Source organism: Phalaenopsis equestris, unplaced genomic scaffold, assembly GCF_001263595.1.
Source record: "Phalaenopsis equestris unplaced genomic scaffold, ASM126359v1 Scaffold000112, whole genome shotgun sequence".
Classification (NCBI taxonomy): Eukaryota; Viridiplantae; Streptophyta; class Magnoliopsida; order Asparagales; family Orchidaceae; genus Phalaenopsis; species Phalaenopsis equestris.
Genome location: NW_018164554.1, coordinates 251596 through 274641, shown reverse-complemented (window position 1 = coordinate 274641; position 23046 = coordinate 251596). Strand labels below are relative to the sequence as shown.

General features: G+C 37.1%; 1 pseudogene; it reads left to right on the top strand.

Annotated features, from left to right (window-relative positions):
- The first annotated feature begins 20978 nt into the window (after positions 1–20978).
- On the top strand, positions 20979–21537 carry LOC110020921 (annotated as a pseudogene).
- Positions 21538–23046: the final 1509 nt, after the last annotated feature.

Sequence of the window (23046 nt, the reverse complement as noted above, 5' to 3'; positions counted from 1 at the left end):
GCTTGTTGGAGGCTTGTTTTGATGCGTTCTGGATTTGGTTCAATATATTCTTGGATGATTTTCTCCAAACTTCATTCCATCCATTTTTTCTGGTATATGCAGAAGATTGTTTTGATGAATTTTATATTTGGTTTAGGACCCTTTTGAGCTAATCCTAAGTTGTACTCCATCCATCTTTTCTAGTATACGGATGATCAGAGAGATTGGCTAGGTCAAAATCACATTTATAGAACCTTTTTCAGGTTCTTTTAAATATTCTTTCGGGATCATTATATTCCTCTCTTTAAGGTTCTTTTCAAGCCAATCCTTAAATATAAAACATTCTTCTATAGTGTGCCCAAGCAACCTGTGGCATGGGCAATAATTTGGTTGATCTTTCGTATCAACCTCTTAGGGTTTCTTCGGATATGGTAGTCTGAATTCAGGCTTCTTCATCAGACTTCTGAACATCTTGGATACGGCTTCATCTTTGAAAGAATACACCATTTTATGTTGTTATGCCAAAGATATTCTCTTATTCCCTTTTTGTGGTGATCCTTCTTGAGGCGGTCGCTGGTTGGACTGACTATTCTATTTTCTGAACATGCTGTAATGAAGATTGACGAGAATTTTCTACATATATCTTCATTGGTTGCTTCCCATTATCAACAGTCACTACTTCTCCTGACTTCTTTTCAAATACTCTAGTTGCCTTGGATTTCTCGTGAGAATCCATATGTTTGATTTCCTCTTGAAGACTGTTGCTGAGTAGTTTCTCGAACAACTTGATCATGAGTCCCTTGAGCATGAAAGCTACTCGTCCATGGATGTTTTTTATCAAGACCGTAATTGTGTGATGTTTCTGTAGCTTAGGTTCACACTTCATGCTAAGGTTTCTCCACCTCAAGATGTAATCCACCAAAGTCTCATTCGGCTTTTGATTTTCCATCATGAGCTCTCCTATAGAAACATGGTGTTGTGCTCCAGCAAATCTCTTCACAAATAATTGTTCCAACTCGGCAAAAATCTTAACTGATCCGTTGGGCAAATCGTCATACCAATGGAAAGCAATCCCTGACAGGCTGCTAACAAACTATTGGAAGAGTAAAGCTTCGTTCCTTCTTGTATTGCCAATAATTGCCAATACTTGCTCGAAAATGTGCTATGTTCTATCTGGGATTTCCAGTCTCATCAAATATCTTAAAGTTTGGAGCCACGAAACCCTTGAGGAAGGGTACGACATCGAATTCCTCTGGATAGAGTCCACCCTTTAAAATCAATGCACCACCCTTAGATTGGGTTAAGGCCTTCGGAACTTGTTCAACCATTTGCTTAAATTCCTTCTCTGGCATGGCGCTTGATGGGAAATCCTTCTTTGGTTGCTCATCCCTATTTGCTTAGGCAACTTCTCAGCTTTCATTTGTAATATGTATAATTTCTGTTTGGTTGACCTTTAGAGAGGATAACTGTGGGGGTTGAGATTGTCCTTAAATTGTGGCCATGGTGGTCATGGTTGCGGCCATCTCTTCTATCATTTTCTCTATTTTCTCTAGTTGGCCTCCAGTTGGCTAGCTTGCTCATCCCTTAGAAGGATAGCCCTACGCAGCTCATCTACGGCGTTTTCTTCGACAAGAGGTTGAGCCTCGCATGCAGATGTAGCGGCTCTGGTTTCGATAACATAGATATCCATGAAATATTCTTTGAGGTAATCTTTATAGTCAAAATCTTCATCATCATCAATGGAGACTCCATGTTCCCGAGCTAACTCTAAAATCTCGACTCTGAGCTTCTAAACTTTTTCTTCAATTATTGATTCTTGAATTGCTTTAAGATCTGGAGGACCCTGCTAGACCTCCTCCTCTTGTTTTTCCATTTCACTGGCAATTGTTGCGACAATGTTAGATACTTCGGGCTCTAGATTCATTCCATAATTCTGCCCTGCCGGCTTACCGGACAATATCAGTACAGCGGCCTTGGGTACCCACACCTTTTTCTTTGACGATGATGTCTTGAGACGAAGTGTCTCAGCAGAAACGTGTCTCAGCAGAAACATCGGTAGTTTGAAGAGAGGTATGCTCCCTATGGTGCAGTTTGACTATAGTACTGAGTAATTTCTTCATCTTTTCCCTTGGAACTTTAAAAACATTCTTGTAATGTGTGATGGGTAGAATTCTTAGACCCATACGTGACTTAATTGGTTGACGAACTGCAGTCCTGGTGACGGCAGAATCGGTGGTAACTATGGTGATATCAACTCTACTCCCTAAGCGAAACCAGACATGAATGCGAGCATGCAAAGCTTCAGTTGACTTCTGAGATCATCTGGCAGATTTGACGTCCCTTAAGATCTCTTTCTTCATGCGAGGGGAGATTGCATGTCCCTCTTGTTTGAGTAGTTCACTAACTAAGCAACCTTCCATGGCATTTCTTTCTCTTCTCACCATTTCCATGAAGTGGCGGTAACGCAGCAGCGGTCTTCTGGATACTCTCGTAACCATTAGTATCCATTAAAGGATGGAATCAACTTCCTCGCATGAGTGGATAGGTTTCTAATAATTCCGACTCATTCTGGTGAGGATCTTCCTTATCAGGTATCTCTTTAAGAGTCTGGGCTTTAACAACCCTCTGAACTCTCTTGTTGTGGTTTCTCCTTTGAGTTCGAGTTAGCAGTGTAGTCTTTGAACTTGATCCAATTTCAAATACTGATGGCGAGACAGCCAATCCCTCATTCGAATCCTTAATGATCATAACTTCTTTTCCCTTAGCGGCAGCAGGAACAACAGGCTTGGTAGTTACCATGGCGGCAACAATAGTCTTGACCTTCTTATAAGAAGGAAAGTCTTGAAGATAGTTTAGGTTGAATTCAGTAGACGGCTCTTGAACTTCTGGAGCGGCGACTTTCATTATGGCGAACGGGGCTTTCCCGAGGATGAGCTCGAGATCTTCAAATCCGGTCCCAAATTTGATGGGAAGAGCAACATTGCGGGCATTGCTGCTTGTCAGCAGATCGCAGGAAAAAGTTAGCGTTGGGCACGCCATTCCAGCAGCTTTAAAATAGAAAGCTCTAGGGTTAGCTATTTGTTATGTACCTCGTAATCTTAGTGCGAGCACTAAAAATTAACAGAGGTCGATCTGTAGATCGGGTAAGTTTTTATTTAATTTTGATGGGAGTTTTAAAATTTTTAGTGAAAGTAGTTTTGAAAAGTAGAAACATTTAATTTATGTAAGGAAGTTTTCACGACAAAAATTTGATTTAATTTGCAAAATAGCAAATCAAACTTGAAAGGGAGATGTGAAGTGTTTAGGACCCATTGCGGGACCGATTTAACAACACACAATGCCCAGGTGAAACTAGTCCACCAACATACCTATTAGGGGTTTGACCCCACATGAAGATTAAAAGTCCTTAATTTCCTCCTGTACCTCTCTATTCAAAGGTGATTGAACAGACGGTCCTGAAGTCCAAAAGAGTTGACCATACTTTCCCAAGACAGAAATGGGTAAGGCATGCCAACAAAAGAAGGCATGCCAACAAAAGAAGGGACATGGACACATTACCGATGTGTGAAGATAATATTTTCTGATTTAAATAGAGAGAAAAGCTTGTCCTCAGCGGAGGATTTGTATGGATTTAAATGAAAACAAAAGCTCGTCCCCAACGGAGTTGCCAGAAGTTGTCGGCACTATTTAGGAGGGTTGAAGGAGTTGCCCGTTGGAAGCTGTCGGTCACCGGAATTGAAATCCCATCCCCCGCTTTGGAAGGACGTTTAATTTACATATACATTAAGTTTAGAAAAATATGAAATCAAACTTACCCCATTTTTAAATGAAAGAGCACTGAAACTCAAACCTTGTATCTATCCCGAAGGATAAAGACAAGACTAGAGGATGAGGCTCGATCAAATAAACTAAGAAATATATGACATCCGTTTAGTCTACGAAACCATTTTTATTGTCGACAATTTCCTCTATATAATATGAAGAATAAAATAGGGTTTATATTAAGTTGGGTTCAGATAAACTTCCTATAAGGGCAAGCCCTTATAGTTAATTACATCACAAATGACCGAAGTCACCTAAGAAAACTCTCAATAAAAATCAGGAAATATTATCTTCAAAGAGGTCAAAAGGATAGGACTTTTGAACGAAATCGGACAAAGAAGTGTGAAAAGGGATTCGCTCAAATTTGGAGCATTCTGTTGTAGAGTCCAAAGGAGGAAGAACTAGGGGATGTCATAGATCTGAAGGAGAACCCCGGTGACTTCCTAATCCATCCTATCGTTTGGCTTCAGTTTAGAGGAGAAATATTCAAGTGTTTCATCCTGCAAATTTTATTTATTAGGGCTTACACTTGTGTGAAACGATCACACAAATAGCCTGAAAGATGTGAGGGTTTAGGTCGTGATGGACGACAACCTGACGACAACAAGACGAGTTAGAGCTTAGATTGTACAACAGAGCTGTACAAAGGCCTAAAGATGAGTTGAGGATTTATAGGCCTAACAAAGGCCTAAAGATGAGTTGAGGATTTATGTTGCACTAGGCAGATAATCTCGAAATCCTATGACTTGGTTATTTAATTCTAAAGAAGGAAATTGGTTTAGCTAGGGAAGACAGGTTTTGCTGTTGAAGATGGTTGTGTTGCCCACCATGCTAGCTCCAAGTTCCTTGCCTTGACGAGTTTAAGTTTTCTAGGGTGTCAAGTTATGATGTCAAATCAAATGTCTTTATGGTTGTAGTTCTTTAAATATTATGGGGCATGTTGAAGTTGATTAGAGCGACACCGGTTATGATCTCCGGCACCACTATTTCCGGCACCACTATTTTTTATCGGATTCACTTAGTCCAAATGAATTTACTAAACTCAATTTAATGAGTTCGATACTTTCTTTTAGACTGTAGGAAATCTCGTTAGCAAACATAGGTTACCTCCTCCGAGGGATTCCCGATCATCCGATAGAGATGTCTTAATTTAGTTGCAATTGCTGTTTTGTGATGTTTGTGATTAAATTTGATTTTGTATGTTGTGTCGGTGAATTTTTCCTTGGTTGATTTTAGTTTTGGTTTTTGTTTTACGGCTATAGTAGCAGTTTTGGTTTTCATGCATGGTGGCATCATTATTTAATATGCAAGTTTTGTAATTGTAAAAGTACAGTGTGGAAAGTATAGAAAAGAAATGTTACTGTAAACTGTAAAAGCATTCCTGACGAGTCTTCTCGTTCCACCACCTGAAACTCAAAATGCATGTAAGGGCATTTTAAATGAGGTGAGAAAAATAAGGTTCTGGTGATCTACCAAATCCTAAATTATATCTTAGTTGGTTCCTATTTTTTTAAGGGTGATTTTTGTTAAGCAAATCATATTAATCTTAGTAGACCTCCAAGGTATCCAACAGGTCTGGAGAAAGCAGCAGGTCCATGCTTCCCTCTCATTGCTTGGTGAAAAGTCTCGAGCTCATTTAAATTTATTACGTTGCTTAATAATTCATCTTGTAAATATCTCCAATGCTCAATGAACATTGATGTTTCAATTATCTCTAATAGTAGGGTAATTCTCACTTGTAATTTAATTTGAGAATTATGTGGGTGAAAATCCTTAAAAGGGGCAAGTTAGTGTTATTAAGATACTTAGCCAATTTTGGTTTTAACTTGGGCTTGTAGTGCTTCTAAGGTGTTCAATTTTTTTTTAGTTTTCTAATCTTCATTTAGTCAAATTTGATTTAGCTTAAGTCACTACTAAGTCCTTAAGACCTAGGTGGATGTCTTAATCATTTTGAAAGAGGTTAAATTTAAGTGATAATAGTCCATCATCAAAACATTTGAAAGTTATTTGAACATCAAAATGGGGGTATTAAATTAATGAGTTATTAACACCCAAAACCATACCCCCTAAGTCTAGGATCATTTGATTTGGTATACTTCCAAATTTTGATAGCTTAGGAAGTTACAAATTTATCCTTTAATTAGGAAAAAGTGATATTGATTTCTACCAATTAATCCCTTATATTTCAATCATCCAAATATGCTAATTAGGATCAAGGATTACCCATTTCCCTTTCTTGAATTAAGCATAAATGTTAATTAAGACTTAATTTATGAAATTACACTTTTTCCCCTAAGGCTCTATCACTTCATAATTTATCAAATTTAATTCAATTGACTTTGGAATTTCTGTCCCACCTCACTTATGGGTCAATTAAGACATCAGAGGAAAACATGTGATATTTCAAATTTAAATTTAATTTACATATTTATTTTTTTGCAAAAATAGGATTTTTCAAAGAAAAATCCATTAAATTTTATAACTTGACTAAGGCAAAGCCTAATCACTTGAAAGTTTTACTGGAGCTAGACTTAGAATAGATAATACTTGGGCTAGAGAACCATTGGAACGAAATTTCAAGATTTTTTTAGTTTTATTTTAATTGTTAGAATCATTTCAATTTCTGGAGTATTTATTAATTACAAAATATTTTAAATTTGAAAAATTAAGTTTTGTATTTTTATTAAATCTCCCTGAAGCCAAAGAACCCAGAGAAATAAATTTCACATTTTTTTTATTTTTCTTTGAATTATTAGAATTATTTAAGTGAAAATCCATTTTTTAGCCTTTAAAAAGTATTGTAAGCTTTAAAATTCAATATCTTCACTTAGAAAATTAGGAAAAATATTCCAATTGCTCTTAAGTGCTTAGGAAACAATTTAAAACATTTCTAAATATTTTATTAATTTTGTGGTTTTTATTAATTTTTAATTATTAAAATATTAAAATAACCTTAAAAAGGAAGCTTTTATTTTATTTACAATTTTATTTTTAGAAAATCCCTCAAATTACAGAGAACTAAAATCCCTCAAATTACAGAGCACTAGGGTATTTTTAGTTTATTTTTATGATTTTTCTACACCAAGATATGAATTTTTAAAGTTAGGGAGCATTTTGTGAATTATTTAAATCCCTATTTTTCTATTTAAACACACGACGCCACCTCATCCTAGGCAGCTCCGAACGGCGACGCGGCAAGCTCCCACAATCTCCCACTCACTGTGCTTTCCACCCTGGCATGCCACACGGCCTGCGGTTCACGCACCAAGACGTATCAAGAGTTTATTCAGCTAGATCTCGTCCGTTGGTGAGATAAATGTGCGATCGGACGGCTCCCCATCATCGTCCCCAAATAGGCTAACTTAAGAACCTTCCACACTCAAACCTTAAGATCTCCCTCTATACTCAACCAAATCTCATGGGGTTTGTTCCTAGAGCTTCATCTACGCAAGACGAACCTATCTATATGGATTATACTATATGAAATACAGTAAATACGTATTGAGAGTGAAAATAGGCTTGGATTAGAGTTGAAGTTCAATGCCTTTGTTTGAGAGGGGAGGCCTCAATCAGATGGTTGTGGTAGCTTCGATTGGTCCCAACAAACCTCAAGATGAAGCCCTGGTGAATGGTCTAGGTATGAAATCGACCAAGCTCGATTTCAGGTGTTGATTGAAGTCTATACTAGAGGTTGTTTAAGAGGGGGCTTTTGTAGGGAATCAACTTCTTTCACTTTAGGGAAGGTGTGTGCACAGTTAATTGAAGTTTAGTTCACTATGGAGGTGTGGAGAGATTTGTCCTGGTTTTTTGGCAAAAATTCAAGCTCAAAATAGAGCTTCTACAGTGGGGCTCAGTAGGGGAAAATGGTTGGCTTGAACTGAGGGCTTAGGGAGTCTTTGAGGGCAATTTGGCAGATTTTTCTAAAGAAAATTTTAGCTCTCCCATTGGCCATGGAGGTGAGGTTTAAATAAAATTGGCTTAGGGTGGCTGTCATGGCCAATGGAGGGGTGCAAAATGATGCTTAGGTGAAGGGCAGAGAAGCTCTAAATTTCAAATGGGATGAGGTGGCCTCAAGGTTCGAATTGGGTTTAAATTTTTGGACGTGGCTCACCGTTTTGGTGTTTTTTGGCCACTAGGCAGGCCAGCAAGGCTAGGGGAGGTGGCCAGGAAGTTAGATGAGCCAGGGGGAGGCTTAATTATAATTTACCCCCCAAGGGTAAGCAATGATGGAGGAGATTTTGCAAGTTGGGTCGAAAAATGGGTTAAAATCCCTTAATTTGGGGATCCATTGTTCCATAGCATGCTTTGGTGGGTTTTTCATGGTTTAGCCTGGTCCCTAGGAGGAGTTTGGTGGTTGTGGAGTTATAAAGTTGGTGGCTTTAAGGTGGCTAGACCAATTTTAGTGCATGGGTCCAAGTGGGTCAATTTGGCTTAAAGTGGGTTTGGGTTAGGTTATCCTTGACCTTGAGCTCATTTAATGGGCTAAAATGGTGTAGATGATTATCACAAGGAGTTTATAAAAATAATTGAGTGATTTTGAGTTGATTTGGAAGCTCAATTTGATGGATTTTGGCTCATGGCCAATTTTGGTGCATTTGGGTTAGACTTAGGTCTAGATTGGGCTAAGCTGTCTAGATTGGGCTAACTTAGGTCTAGATTGGGCTAAGCTTGGGCTAAGTCCAAATTTATTGTTTAAAATGGTGAATAGGACATCATGAAGAGTTTTCAACATGAATTGGGCACCAATTTTGGGGCTAAGTTAATCAATTTGGAGAAATTTTGGGACAGCCAATTTAGGGCAAATTTGGGGATTTTGGACTTGAGTTGAAATTAAATAGAATTGATGCCTCAAAAAGGCCAATTTAAGGTTAATATTGATTTGCATAAATGTTATGAAGAGTTTAGGATTCAAATTGAGGCCAATTGGGTAGGACATGTGGTTCAATTTGGTGGGATTATGCCATAGGACCAAAATTAGAGGTTTGACTTAGATCAAAATTGGGCTCAAAGCATGGGCCAATCAAGCTTGGATTTGGTTTAAATTATTCATATGAAGGGTAAATTGGAGTTTAGGATTGAAATTGGGGGAAATTGGGACCAAATTGATGGACATTTTAGGTAAATTTGGGGAAATTGGGTCTTTAAAGATAATTTGGGGGTTTTTTTATTAAAATGATCAAATTGGTCACATTGGGTTCAATTGAAGCATCCAAATTGGTTTTGGGGACATTTGGAGTGATTTTGGAAGTTTTGGGAGAGTTTGGGGGGCCAAGGGCATTTTTGTAATTTTGGCAATTTTGGGGGTATTTTGGTAAATTTGAAATTTTTTGGTAGTTTTGGGTAATTTGGGTATTTTAAAATGGTTTAAAATGATTTTTGAACAATTTTGGGTAATTTGGGTGAATTTGAGAATTTTGGCCAAATTTAGGGTCCCAAGGGTATTAGGTAATTTGGGAGAGTTTAGGGGCAAATGACCAAGTTGGGTATTTTGGGTAAAATTGGGGAGCTAACCACTATAAATGAGCTATGGACCAATGGAATCCCCATTTGGGTCCTCCATGTACTGGTCTTATCTAAACCTTAGCCTGGGGCTAGTAAGTTTAGGGGACCATCTACACGAGTCTCCCAAAAAATCAAGGGATAAAAACTAGAAATTTCTTGGGTTTAGGGTTGTGAGTGATTATGGGTAAGGGTGAGTGCAAGTGAGTGCCTTAACTCTAGAAAAACACCTGGGTCAACCCTAAAGTCCAACAGTCATGAGAACTCTCCTTGAGCTCCCTCATAATCACCCCACCTACTAAGTGTTAGAGGTTAGGACCAATATGTAGAGCTTCAAGTTGAGCTAGGAGGAGTATAGAATTTCTAATGGTGATGGTTCCTTTTCTAGTTTTCTAGGAATAGTCAACAGGAAAGTCTTATGGCTAGACCTTAGGCTACTAAAGAGGAAAACTAAACCTCAACCAAAAGTGAGGTCAACAGGATACTCCGCAAGTATATGTATCGTTATCAAGTAATATAGGACTTTTTGATTAAGACCTGAATATCAAACCCGCAAGGAGAATACATAATATGCACTTCTAATTAACAAACTTTCTATTCTAAGAATATAATTACTTAAACTACAAATATTTTCGCAGTATTAAAATTTAAATCTTTTTGGTATTTTTGATATTTTGACAGAATAGTAACAATTTAAAAAGATAACTTGAGTTTATGTAAAAGAAAAGTAGTAATTTGATAAATATCTTTCTCCTTATTTTGAATCAGTAATAAGTATAGTAGTTCTATTTTGGAAGTATGCTAATTGTGTTGTGTCAAATAGGAGCAATTATATTATTTACCCTTACTAGAGATGCTATAAAAAATATTAGCTAATTTAAAGTTTGAATAATTCTAAAGACCGCCTAGGCAGGGAAGATATCAGCTCTCACTCTAGAGTTCCCTGGATTCCCTCCACCTGTGGGTTAACGTCTTGTATCAGACCCTAAAACAATAAACCAAGTTGGGGGCTTTAACCTGTCACTTTAAAGTCCTCTAACTCTACACCCTTCAATGATTATTTTCTTATTTATTTGCACTAAATCATATGAATTACATTCCCATTCATACAACCTCATGTGATTCTTTCCAATTGTTAACTGAGACAATACCAACATGGTTCTTACATGTTCTCTCAAAAAAATTTTAACATATGGATAGACCAAATTAAGAAATAAATGAAGTTCATGGATTTAAATCATCACAACTTCTTCCAACATTAAAGATCAATACTCCCCACAAATTCCATCCAACACTTAATTACTTATCATTTTAAGAAGAAAGATAAATAAAGCTACTCAAAATCCATAGAGAAAACAAAACCACACTTTAGCTTAAAAGTAGAAATCATTGTCAAACCAACAACAAGTCTCAATTAAAACCAAAAGTAGTCTAAAACAAAAGATAAAAACTTATCTCAAGTCCTCCACTAAACTCTTGAAGTTCCTTTACATCTACACGAGTCTCCCAAAAAATAAAAAGGATAAAGTAAATTTTTGTGGTGCCCGAATCACTCAAAAACACTTTTCATAACTTTCAATCCCTTTCCCTCTTCAAGCACACTATCAAATGTAGAAACTTCCATCTTTTATAAATCTCCAAGAGGTGTCTTGATATCTCTTCAAAATGTGTCCACATTTAATGAATTTCTCCAAGAGATGCCTCCTTTCACGAGTCTTTAACTTGTATTTTCGTGCTTGGTGGTTGTAACCACCCTCTTAAGTTAATAGGTGCCCCAAATATCTCTTCAAAATTAGGTCAAATGAAGAAAACCACTAAATAACTGCCTCTGGCACATAAGCGCAAGGTCGCTGGCGCTTAGGCGCAACCTTCTTTGTTTACCTGGTGCGTAAGCGCCGGATCTGGTGCTTAGGCGCCAAAACACTTTAGCATAAATTTCACCTCTTTGCTCCAAATTTGATTCTTTTTAACTCCTATTAGCATTTTTCACCTTTTTACTTGTACCCGAAAAAAAAACACACAAATACCTTCCATTAATAGGAATAAAAATGTGTCTAAAAATACTATATATTATAGGTGCATTAGTTTCCACATGTATGAGTCCCTTAGTGGTCTGCCTCAAGCTAGTCACCCTAGCTTTGGGACTGAATATAAGTCTCCAAGCTTTTCTTCCTAGTTTACTCAGGCTCCACGCTTTAGGCCTCACGCCTTGATTAGTTCGCAAGCTAGATTTAAGTTTCGACACTTTCCTTCCTAAATTAGTCACTATGATTAGCTCTCAAGTAGACATAAGTCTCTTGACACTTACTCGATCTACTTGAGTTGTCAAATACTTAGGGACAATGTATGCCTCCTAGCATTTCTACCCAATATAGCAGGTATGTTCAAATATGGTCCTTGATCAATTAACCTGTATCAATCCAACCAATCTTGGCTTCTTAGCCAGCTCCTCTAACTGTGTGTAATCGACCAGGATACGCTGACAATCCAATTAAATCTTGGTTAGAACAAAAATGGTCCGCTGTCAATAAATGCAATGCGCCTTAGCAGCACAACGCACTTGTTGGGGGTCATTTGTTGGCTTATGTTTTTTATGCAACACATTGAACATTTCTCTGATTAGTAAGAGATGACATTGTGGTATTATGTAACATCTTCTCACTCAAGGAGTCCGTAGAACCTTCAACAGGTACATTTTGCACTAGACTAAAGGGTTCATCCTGTTCTAGTCATGCTCAAAAGTGTCTACCATTGGGTGGCATTGATTCCTGATATAAGGCTAGCTCGATGACCATTATAATGCCTGAGAGAACATGCTCTATCTACTCTGAGCCTCCCATGGTTAGGAAAGATAGAACTTCCTCGTGTGTGTTTTAGGAAAAATGAGGTTCATACCGACTCACCCATGAGGAGGTCTAGACCGCTCTTTGACATTAAGATCCTCGATTTGAAACTTTTGGAATGATAATTTTTAAGTTATGAGGTTGTATTTTGATGATAAATAGTTTCCTATAGCTGATGAATCCATAAATCTTCTTAAAGGGCGGTCAAAGCTCAAATATTGGGGTTAGACCATTACAGCAGTATCGAGGCCTTAGCTAGTGGTATCTGATTAATGTGACACATCCTCAGTTTTCATATCAATATTGAAGAACCTATTTTCATTCCTAGACAGTTTCTCGTAGTCCATGGATCAATAAAAAATCATTTGCATGAAGCTGCGCAAACGCAAGAAGCAAATTCAAAGAGGCAAGCCCCTTTTGAGGGGCTTGAGCACTTACATGCCCAAAATGAGTGCATGAGAACTCGAACCTCAGTTTGGTGCCTCTCAAGGAGGAGCTAAAGTGACCTATGGGTGCTCAAGTTCCAAAAATGGGTGCTTTTCTGCCTGTCTCTCTAGATATGGGATTTGATTGCATGCTTTGCTCCTCGGGCACTTGAGCGCTCATGTTGAGGGTCTGAGCGGCCAACTTGCTATAAGAAGTTTTTGGCAACCTGAGAGCACTCCGCTCGAGCACCACCGTAGATGCTTTGGCATTGGGTATGAAAATGTCATAAACCGAGCACTTCGCCTGAAATCAACTGGATAAACCTCCATCACAGCATTGGATAAGCCTTTTCGCTTGGTTCTTAATTCAAAAATGGCATGGATAGCAAACCTTGCTCTTTCTCCATGAGGCAAGTGGTCGATTCTTTCTTGGTGCTCAACACATATGTTCTCTTGAGTAGAAAAGTTGAAGGGATCCCTGACAACTTCGCAAACTCTGGACTTAGAGACGTCTGGAAAGAGCTGAGAGCATCCAAGGAGCTTTCGAGGTAGATTCTTGTCTTCCTCAGAGAGAAGAATCTAGAGAGGCCAGTTCTTTCACCTGATTTATCTTCTTCTTCATGTTATTCTTCACCCCCACTAGTTTCTTCTTCTCTCGCAACTCTCCGTGAGTTGAGCTTCTTCCTAACTTTGGAGAAGAAAACATCGGTGACCTCTTCATCCTCTCTAACAAGAAGAGCTTCTTCACTACTTTGAAGAAGGTGATTGGTGTTAGCTTCATCATTCTCAAAGTAAAGAAGAATGGACAGGCCCAGAGAACCTATCATCAACTACCGCATTAGTGAGAAAATTTCTAACCTTTGTTCTTTCTTTTTAGTGAACCTATAGGCCTTGTGTTAAATAAGATAGGATAGATTTTTTGCTAGAGGGAGCCCCATAGGTTAGGAACTATTCATCTCTCTTGCTAACCCTTGAGAGCCTCTCCAAAGCTTGAGGTCCCTACATATGTGAGCAGGGTAACGATAATCTTATAGTTGTTCAGTGGCCTCAACTCTTGATGAATAGGTTAAGGCCATTTTTGGTCAAGAAAATGAGAAAACTCCCTTTGATTCTAATTTCCTAGGCTGTGATTATGAGTTCCACAAAAAGATATTCATTTTTGTGAAGATTTTTTGCCCATGGAAAAATTTCTCCACCTCATGAGGGACGATTAGAGGTATCTCGATTAGTTACGTTGTGTAACAAACTGATAGCTAAGACTTCATCACCACCATAAATCCCAGTGAGATAGCTCGAATGAGTCTAATTTCTCATCGAGCAAGGTCGGATCATCATGTTGCATGTATTCATATTAATGCATTGCATTACATCGCATGATTTTGAACTATGCATTAAAATGTCCATTCTTTGTATGTATCGTCGATCAGCCACCCACGCCGGCTCGATCGACCATCTCTGATTGACTTGATGAATCAGCCACCATTAGCCCGATCGTATCAATCGTTTAGCCTTCGTCAATCGGCCACCTATTCCAGATTGATCGTCCATTTCCTGTCAACTTGATCAATTGGCCACCACTAGCCCAATTGTATTGATCGACCATCCATCGTTGATTGACTTCCCACGCTGACTCAATCGACCATCTCCCAACTTGATTGATCAATCACCGCCAGCTCGATAGTATTGATTGACCATTCTTCGTTGATCGGCTACCCACACTGGCTCGATCGACCATCTCCCATCACGTTGATTGATAGGCCACCCACACCAGCTTAATCAGTCTTCTCCTTTCGATTTGATCGATCAGCCGCTGATACACCAAAATAATATATTGTTTTAAGTACAATTTTTAGTGATATTGCACCTTAAAGAAGGGCATTTTCATGTTTTTGTTGCAGGTATATCATTTTTAGATATTTGGAGCAAAAATAGCAAAAAGGACGAAATTTGAAGCCAAAACAACCAATTTTGAGATTCTGGCGCATGATGCGCCAGATCGACGCATGATGCACCAGAGATGACTTTTTGCAAATTAAGGCGGTTCGAGATGAATTTTGTGTGAATTTAAAAAGGGCACTTGTTCTACACACCTCTTGAAGTGATTCAATGCATCTGGGCACTTTAGAAAGTTATATTATGAAGGAATATGTCTATTGGATCAAATGACACATCTTTTAAATTCAAAAGAGTTAATTTTTGGAGGGAATTTTGAATTCTTTCCAAGAGGAGGCAATCCAAAATAAAAAAAGAAGACTTCAAAGAGTTGAGAGGGAATTTTAAGGGGAAACGGGAAAGGGAGAGAGAGAAAGTTGGCTTGAGAGTGAGAGAAGAGGAAATTTTCTCTAGGGTTGTACGAGGAGAGGGAAGGTGGGAGATTTCTTCTTCATTACACTTCTAAGAGGGAATTTGGAGTGATTGTAAAGAGAGAAAGACTTGGAGATAACTTCTAGGGATTTGCTTGGGAAGGATTGTGAGATAAGTTGTATTTTTATTTCTTTTTTTTAACTTGTTTTTATAGATGAAATCCGTGTTTTGTCGTATCTTTCTCATGAATTCTGAGTAGTCTTTTTTATTCTTCTCCATACTTTGAGATATGATTTTGTGAAGAATTGATTTTATTTTCTAAGGTTCTATATATTAATAATTTGTGATGATTTGAACTCCGACCTTCATTAACTTTTCAATCTGACCAATAGAAATGTTAAAATTTATTAAGAGGCATGTTCTAAAACGGAATATGATTTCTACAACATAAGGAAAACCACATTTGATTTCATGGGAAAGTATGTCATCCATGGGATTTGGTGCAGATAAATAGGGAAATATACTATGTTGGATGCAGAATTGGAGATTTTAATGTGTCAGATGAAAACCCCCAATTTGTTCCAGTTGATTGGAAACTGATGCGAGATTGTTAGCCCTCAAGTGAGGGAGTAGTGGGAGCTCTGGAGGGGCAGCCAGTATCCTCCCAGCCTAAGCACATAATTAAGTACCAAACTCTAGATTAGTCAATGTTCTTTATAACACTCAAAAGAGGGTAAAGAATAGGATTGCTCCTATTTGACACAGCACAAAACAATTTTTTATATATTTTTAAATGATTCAATTTCTTCACAATCCATGTACTCATTGTAAAGGGGAATGATGCTATCTTAAATTTGAACTTCTGTCACAACAAAAATTTTGTTTAATTTTTGTAATTTTACTTTTGAAAGTTTAGTATTTAATTTAGTTTAACTTATTTAATCTTACATTTGCATTTTATATAACATTCACCTTAGTAGTTAATATTCAAACTTCGTACTTTAGTTCTATTTTTTGTATTTTTAAATTATAAAATAATTTCAAATTTAATCTTACATTTGCATTTTATATAACATTCACCTTAGTAGTTAATATTCAAACTTCGTACTTTAGTTCTATTTTTTGAATTTTTAAATTATAAAATAATTTCAAAAGCTTACTTAAAGGATTTTCCAACTTCCATGTGGGATTGATATCTAGGACTCCATTAGAGCCCTTTATTACTTGAGTGATACGTATAATTGTGTTGATTTAAACAGGGATTTGGTAGTTTTAAAAGAGTTTTAAAAGATAAATTATTTTCATAAAAGATATTTTTTTTGGGATTATATTACATATTTATTATATATCTGTCGTGTGTAATTTTGTAATATTGAAAAATATTTATAAAATTTACACATTAAATTACCCCGCCACCGGCCCGGTTGTATCCATCGACTGCCACCATCCTGATGGTATCAAATGGCCATCCATCGTCGATAGACCACCCATGTCGGCTCGATTAGCCATCCCTATTGACTTGATCGATCAATTGTCTTCGGCCCGATTCTATCGATCAACCACTTCTGTCAATTCAATCAATCAACCGCCACTATTCTGATCATATCAATCAACCATTACCATCGACTTGACCAATCAACTATCACAAGTTTGATTGATTGATCGATCTACCCCTTTTGTTGATCGACCAGATTGAATCAACTGCCTTTAGTTTGATTGATCAAGCAGCCAGCCTCATTTGTTATATTGCATTTGTGCATGTTTTCTTCACATTGCATACATTGGCAAATTCGCACTTGAACTCTATCGTGCACGTGTGAGCATGTGTTCTCACATGCTCATAACGATTATTTGCACCACTTATGGGCACATTACTCTATACATCTATTTTGTGGCATCCTTATGCCACTTTGCATCACATCACAGGTGTCTATACCGGCATTTTTCACTCTTGCATGTTTCCCTGCATAGCGTCATGTATGTTTATATCCGGATGTTTGAAGTCTACACTTGAGCCCGAGTTTTCACTCACACTACACAGACATCATGATGCAAAAGTCTCCCTAAGGAGAATTATACTACCCTACTTCCTATGGCACCATTCTGGAATGTCGTAGGTATGTTGCATTGTGCTACTTTGTATGGGTTACGCTGCTTAGCCTCTGAACCCATCTAGTGCATGGTGTCTCTACACCTGCACGTGTTACCTAACACGGGTCATGCTTCATAGCCCTTAAACTTATCTATACACTTTGTGCCCTCCTCATGTCACCTGACATAGGCCACACTCCTTAGCCTCTCAACCTATTCGGTACACGTTGTTTGTGTCGCTTGGCATGGGTCGCGCTTCTTAACGCCTAAACCCACCTAATGTACAATCTGTTTCCACTTGGGTATATGATTCTCACCTTGCCTGAGTCACGCTCCTTAGACTATGAACTCGTTTTCCATACGAGTCATATTACTCTTCCTCCATGGCAGCTGCCCGCACTGCCATGAGCACAATCTTTTGCATGGAGTGTGAGTTTTCCTGTGTTCGTGATTGAGCATTTGCAACTTTGCACTATCAATGTATTTGTCACTAGTCATGCCACCATATACCTGTGACGAATATTTGTTATCTCGTGATCTCTTCTACTTTGATATAAAAGTCACAATGCACCATATCACTTTGCATTTGCATGTGTGTTCCTCAATTGTCTTGATGATGAATTGTACTCGTTTGTTGAGTGAATTGTTGTTGACCATAATGTGTTAACGAGTATTGATCATGAGGAAATCTTGAAGAACAATGTGAGTTAATGAATCAAGATCAACGTGTTTTTTTTACCTGCACTTGCACACATACTTAGATGATGTTTCTAGGAGGCCTTGCGCTTAGATGGTTTGTTAGGCTAGGGCGAGGAGGCTAGGTAGTCTTTTTTATCTCCTAGTTGATGTTCTCTAATGGTTTGTGCACTAGCCAAACATTCTTTGCTTACTGCTTTGTGTGTTTAATAAAGTTTGAGACTTACGCACTAGCATTTATGGGGGCATCCTTCTTATAAGGAGTAATGTCTAACAGGGAGGACCATTAAAAAGCTAAACAAACACATTTTCTGTAGGTGCTTGCTTAGCTCTCCTCCCATCGAGCATGGTATATTAACCCTGTTATTTTGCAGGTCGTGTCATTTTTTTTTAAATTTTATTTTGTATTTTTTAGAATCTCTAGCTTGAGTCTGCACTAGAAATAAATTGTGAGCACGAATTCTGAGATGCCTTTCATGCGAAACCACATGACGAGGACCAAAAGTTGCAGACTCGTGCCTCGTACCTTAATCCTGATTTCTCATTGATGTATAACATTAGGACTAGGTATATATATGGGTACATGTTCATCTTTTTGCTTTTCTGAGATATATTGTTGACCTCACGGCACTTGCCTTGTTCATCTTTATATGTGCCTTTCCTTTACTACCCTACAGCGTGCTTGATATTTCCTCTTTCTTTGATTGTGGATTCTTTAGTAATCATGCAAAAAATATAATTTATGCTCTCTAAGGACCTACAATTATAACTTTACTTGCTAAAATTCAACTCAATACTGATATTAATTAAAAGTTAATTTTAAAATCTCTCAACTTTTTTAAAGCCTATTTTTACTTTCTTGCATGGCCTCTAGGCCGGATTTAAAATGGTATTGAATTGCATGATTATCTCCCAATTCATGATAACATGAACCAAAATTAGGAGTTGTTTACTCACTACATCATACTTGCATGTCCCGAAGAGAAGTCCGCACATTTCTTCAACCCATCTAGCCAAGCATAAGATTTATATTTAGGTGATTGTCTGGCAAACTTATGATGTTAGAGGCTTCTCTTGACCTTGATGCTATCGAGGTCCATTTGGATGGCGCAATGCACAGATTGCTAACAAGGGATCTCTGGTTGTGTTGGTTTGAGTACCTTTACGACCAGGTAGACATAAGATCCTAGCTTGAGATGACAAATCTTTGGTATCCTGACCTGACTATCTCTATTTGATTAGGATTACTCTACCCTTCCTTTGCTATACCCACTTTGAGCCATGTCGTTCCATTGATGCTCGTCGATGTCATCTCTTAGACCCTGATTGTGGATTGGTCGCCGCTTCTTTGAGATACAATGACTCACCCTTTACCTTTATGGCTCGATTAGACCTGAAAGCCTAGTGCAGACTCTAGGGGATGACATGGTTATTTCATAGGACCCTTTTGTCGATGAGTCGTTACGCATTTGAGATCGTGTGAGACTCACTCTCTACTTTGTGGCTTAACAAGAGCTTTGAAGGCATTTCGATGCTCCTATAATAACCATCCTTTGTGACACGCTTTCACTACTCATCACTTAAATGTAAGCAGAACTCCTTTAATCAAGAGTATTCTTGGGCATCCCCCAGGATGCAATTAACCAAACAAATTACATCCCTTTGGGAGTGCTCTGAACACAAATTTGGTTCTTTAATTACTTAGGCAGCTTATGTATGCATTCCTTCGTGAATATCTGGTTCAATGTGTCTCGATCCAATCCTATTTGATTGTACACTATTGACCTATCGCACGAAGTTTACCTCATAAGCTCTCCCAGTTCTTTCTTCAATTTTTCTGCCCAATCTCCATCTGAATTCCCTCTTTTTCTGATCCTCCACCTTTTCGAAATTGTTTTTACAATTCAAGCAAGAGGGCAATTTGGAAAAGGCAATCCTAAGACGATGATTAGACAGGCTGGCAACTCTGACTTATGAAATGAGCCTAAATACATAATATATATTAAATTTTAGAAAAATTACTTAAACTAACATATGTGATAGAAAAGGTGCCTATGTGATATGTAGCTTTCTACAAGGATGAATCATTGTCGTCCATCTTAAACTATGAAGATGAATGATTATGATTACACCTCATTCTCCTTACTGGGACTGGAGACCATCCACACATCACCATTTGTTCCAATCAATCTAACGGTACTTCGATTCAATCCAACCTGAAAGAATTAGTTAATTAAAGTTTTTGAAGTCCTGCGTTGAGGGAGTTCACAATCTAATTTAAATCTCTATGTTTTGAAATTAAAAAAAGCTATAAGGATTTAGAACCATACTTGAAAAGAGAGAATCAGTTTGATTTAATTGGAAGCCAAGATATAAAGAAAATTTACCTCACAAGAAACATATACAGAGTTCGTATTACAATGAATTAAATTTTAAATAATTATTTACCTTATATTTTTCTAAACGAATTACATAAGTGCCACTTGATTCCTATGTATTTGCATAGCTACCACTTAAACATTCATTTTCTTATGCACAACACTCAAATCATTAATGCATATCACAAATATCATTCATTTACTTATCAAATTAAAACATCCTATTCCGTGCATATATTCATGACATCAACTTACTTTAATTATAAACATAAAAAATATAGGTCTTAGATATATGAATGTATAGAAGATTTACATGCCTTCTACTCAATTTGCATATCTAACAATTAACCTTCATGCATAGCATTCAAGTTTCGAATATCACATCAAAATTATCATTCTCACATATTTAATACACCATAGCACTTCGAGTATAAATATGGAAATCTAGGTATCAGATGTGCACAAATGGAATGCATTTAAAAGTTGAAGTTTAGGTATTACACATGTAAATGCATAGGATTGAATGATATGCATATAACATAGATGTTTAGGTGACAAGCCTGCAAAAACATAAGAATTGAATGATATGCATGTAAATGGAGAAATTTTGCAATTAAGCATGCAAATACATGAGAAATTGATGGTAAGGATGTAATTTGAAGTTTAGGTTTTGGAGGTGTAAATGCACGGGAATTAGGTGGCAAGTGTATGAATTGAAATCCAGGTGTTAATCATGTAAACGCATGGGAACTATATGATATGTATGAAAATTTAAGTCCAGGTGTATATTATATAAATGCATAAAAATTATATGATATGTATGCATGAATATTAAATAACATAGGTGTTAAACAGGTAAATACATAAAGAATGAATGAATGATATATATATATATATATATATAAAAGAGCTGCCGTCCTTCCCGAGATCCAGCCCTCTCGTCGTCTCAAGGAAAAAATGGCGCCAAAGAAGGAGAAGGCTCCGCCTCCGGCCTCCAAGCCGGCGAAGTCTGGTGGAGGAAAGCAGAAGAAGAAGAAGTGGAGCAAGGGAAAGCAAAAGGAGAAGGTGAATAATGCTGTTCTGTTTGATCAAGCAAGCTATGATAAGATGCTTACAGAAGTTCCCAAGTATAAGATGATTACACCATCCGTATTATCCGATAGATTGAGGGTATGGTCTTATCATTGGCAAGGAGGGCCATCAAAGATCTAATGGCCAGGGGTTCAATCAGGATGGTTTCTGCTCACTCTGCCCAGCAAACTTACACAAGAGCTACCAACACTTGAACAGTATTATATTTCTGTCCACTTTCTGCCATGATTATTAGTATTCTGTAATGAGTGGATTTTCCCTTGTAACCATTTGTGGTTGTTGCTACAGTAGCTGCTGTTTTTGCTTCTGCTTCTGAGTTTTTTTTCTGGCTTTTTTCATTGAAAATTTGTGGAACATGAACAGATATTTTCTTCTGCTTAGCTTTTTTTCAAACTTAGTTTTGGTTTAGATTCTGATGCATTTGTGAAGTCTCTCTATAGTTTATAGCTTTGTAAATACAAAATAATTGATTTGTATGCATGTAAATCTTCCGTAGGTGTTAAATATGTAAATGTACAAGAATCTAAAAGAATGTATGAAAAAGTGAAGTTTAGGTGTTAAATACATAGATAGATAATAATTAAATGGTATTTACGTAAATGTGAAGTTCAGGTTTTGGACGTATAAAAGCATAATTTTGTGGTAGCTAGGTAAGAACTGGAATTCTGATGTTGGAAGTGTAAAACCTTAAAAATTGACTGGATACATATAGATCTTCCTTAGGCTTCATTCGACTGCAAAATGGGTTTTCAGAAGCCAATAAGACAGAGGATTTTGCAATGAAGGAATGGAAAATCTGTAGTGGACGATGGGGAAGAGAAAAAAAAAAGGATACATGCAATGATATAAGTTTATTTTATTTTGAACCCTGCAATGATATATATTTCTATCAAATTCTCTAAAAGCTTCCTCAAACTTTGCTTCCAACAAATTCCAATCTTGAATATACTTCTATAAATCTTGTTCTAAATCTGATGATCACAATTTCAACGATTAAGAAATCTTTCCAGTTACAACAATTAGATCTCCTTTTACTATCACTTCTCTTTCCTGCCAAAGGGAATATGCCAGAGGGAAGCTTCATTTCCTACTTTTGACATCCAACAAAGCATTCTGCAAGCTCACCAGCTTCCTTAATATTTCTATTCTTAATTCAAGTAGACAACTGATTTCTGCCAACTAACTTGAAAGTAAATCTTGTAATTCCATTTGTGAAGACTCCATATCATCAATTTCTCATCTTTTTATTGGCTTCCTTTGATGTAACACTCAAAAGACCTTAGTGACGGCAAATTATTGGGGCATTTACACGAGTGCTTATTCCATCAGGACACCGGATGTTGGAGTCCAGTAAGCACATGGCAAGTGGGCTCCACTGTAATACATTGGTTGGGTAGGTTTTTCAAATGGGTGGGACCTACTTGCCATGTGGTGCATGCTCACTAGACTCCATAAATAATTTTTTTCATTTACACATCTACCCAGCTCCATTTTCTATCACACCAATTAAATTCTAATTAGCTTCAAATTCCGTGCTCAATTCATATTCTAAAGGAAGTTGGGAGAACAAATTCAACTAGTTTATTATTTGGAGAATGATAGCACAAAGCTTCCACTTTGAATTGCTAATCTGCCTCTTCAATAATCAGAACGAAGATCGAATATGTCTATTGAGAAAGATTTATTCTGTGATAATTTTACATTAAGAACGGACTAAGATCTGATAACAGAATTACTCGAAATCATCCACTTGGAGAGAATGATTAATACTACTTGGAAGAAATACATACATACATACATATATATATACATACATACATACATATATATATACATACATACATACATATATATATACATACATACATACATATATATATACATACATACATACATATATATATACATACATACATA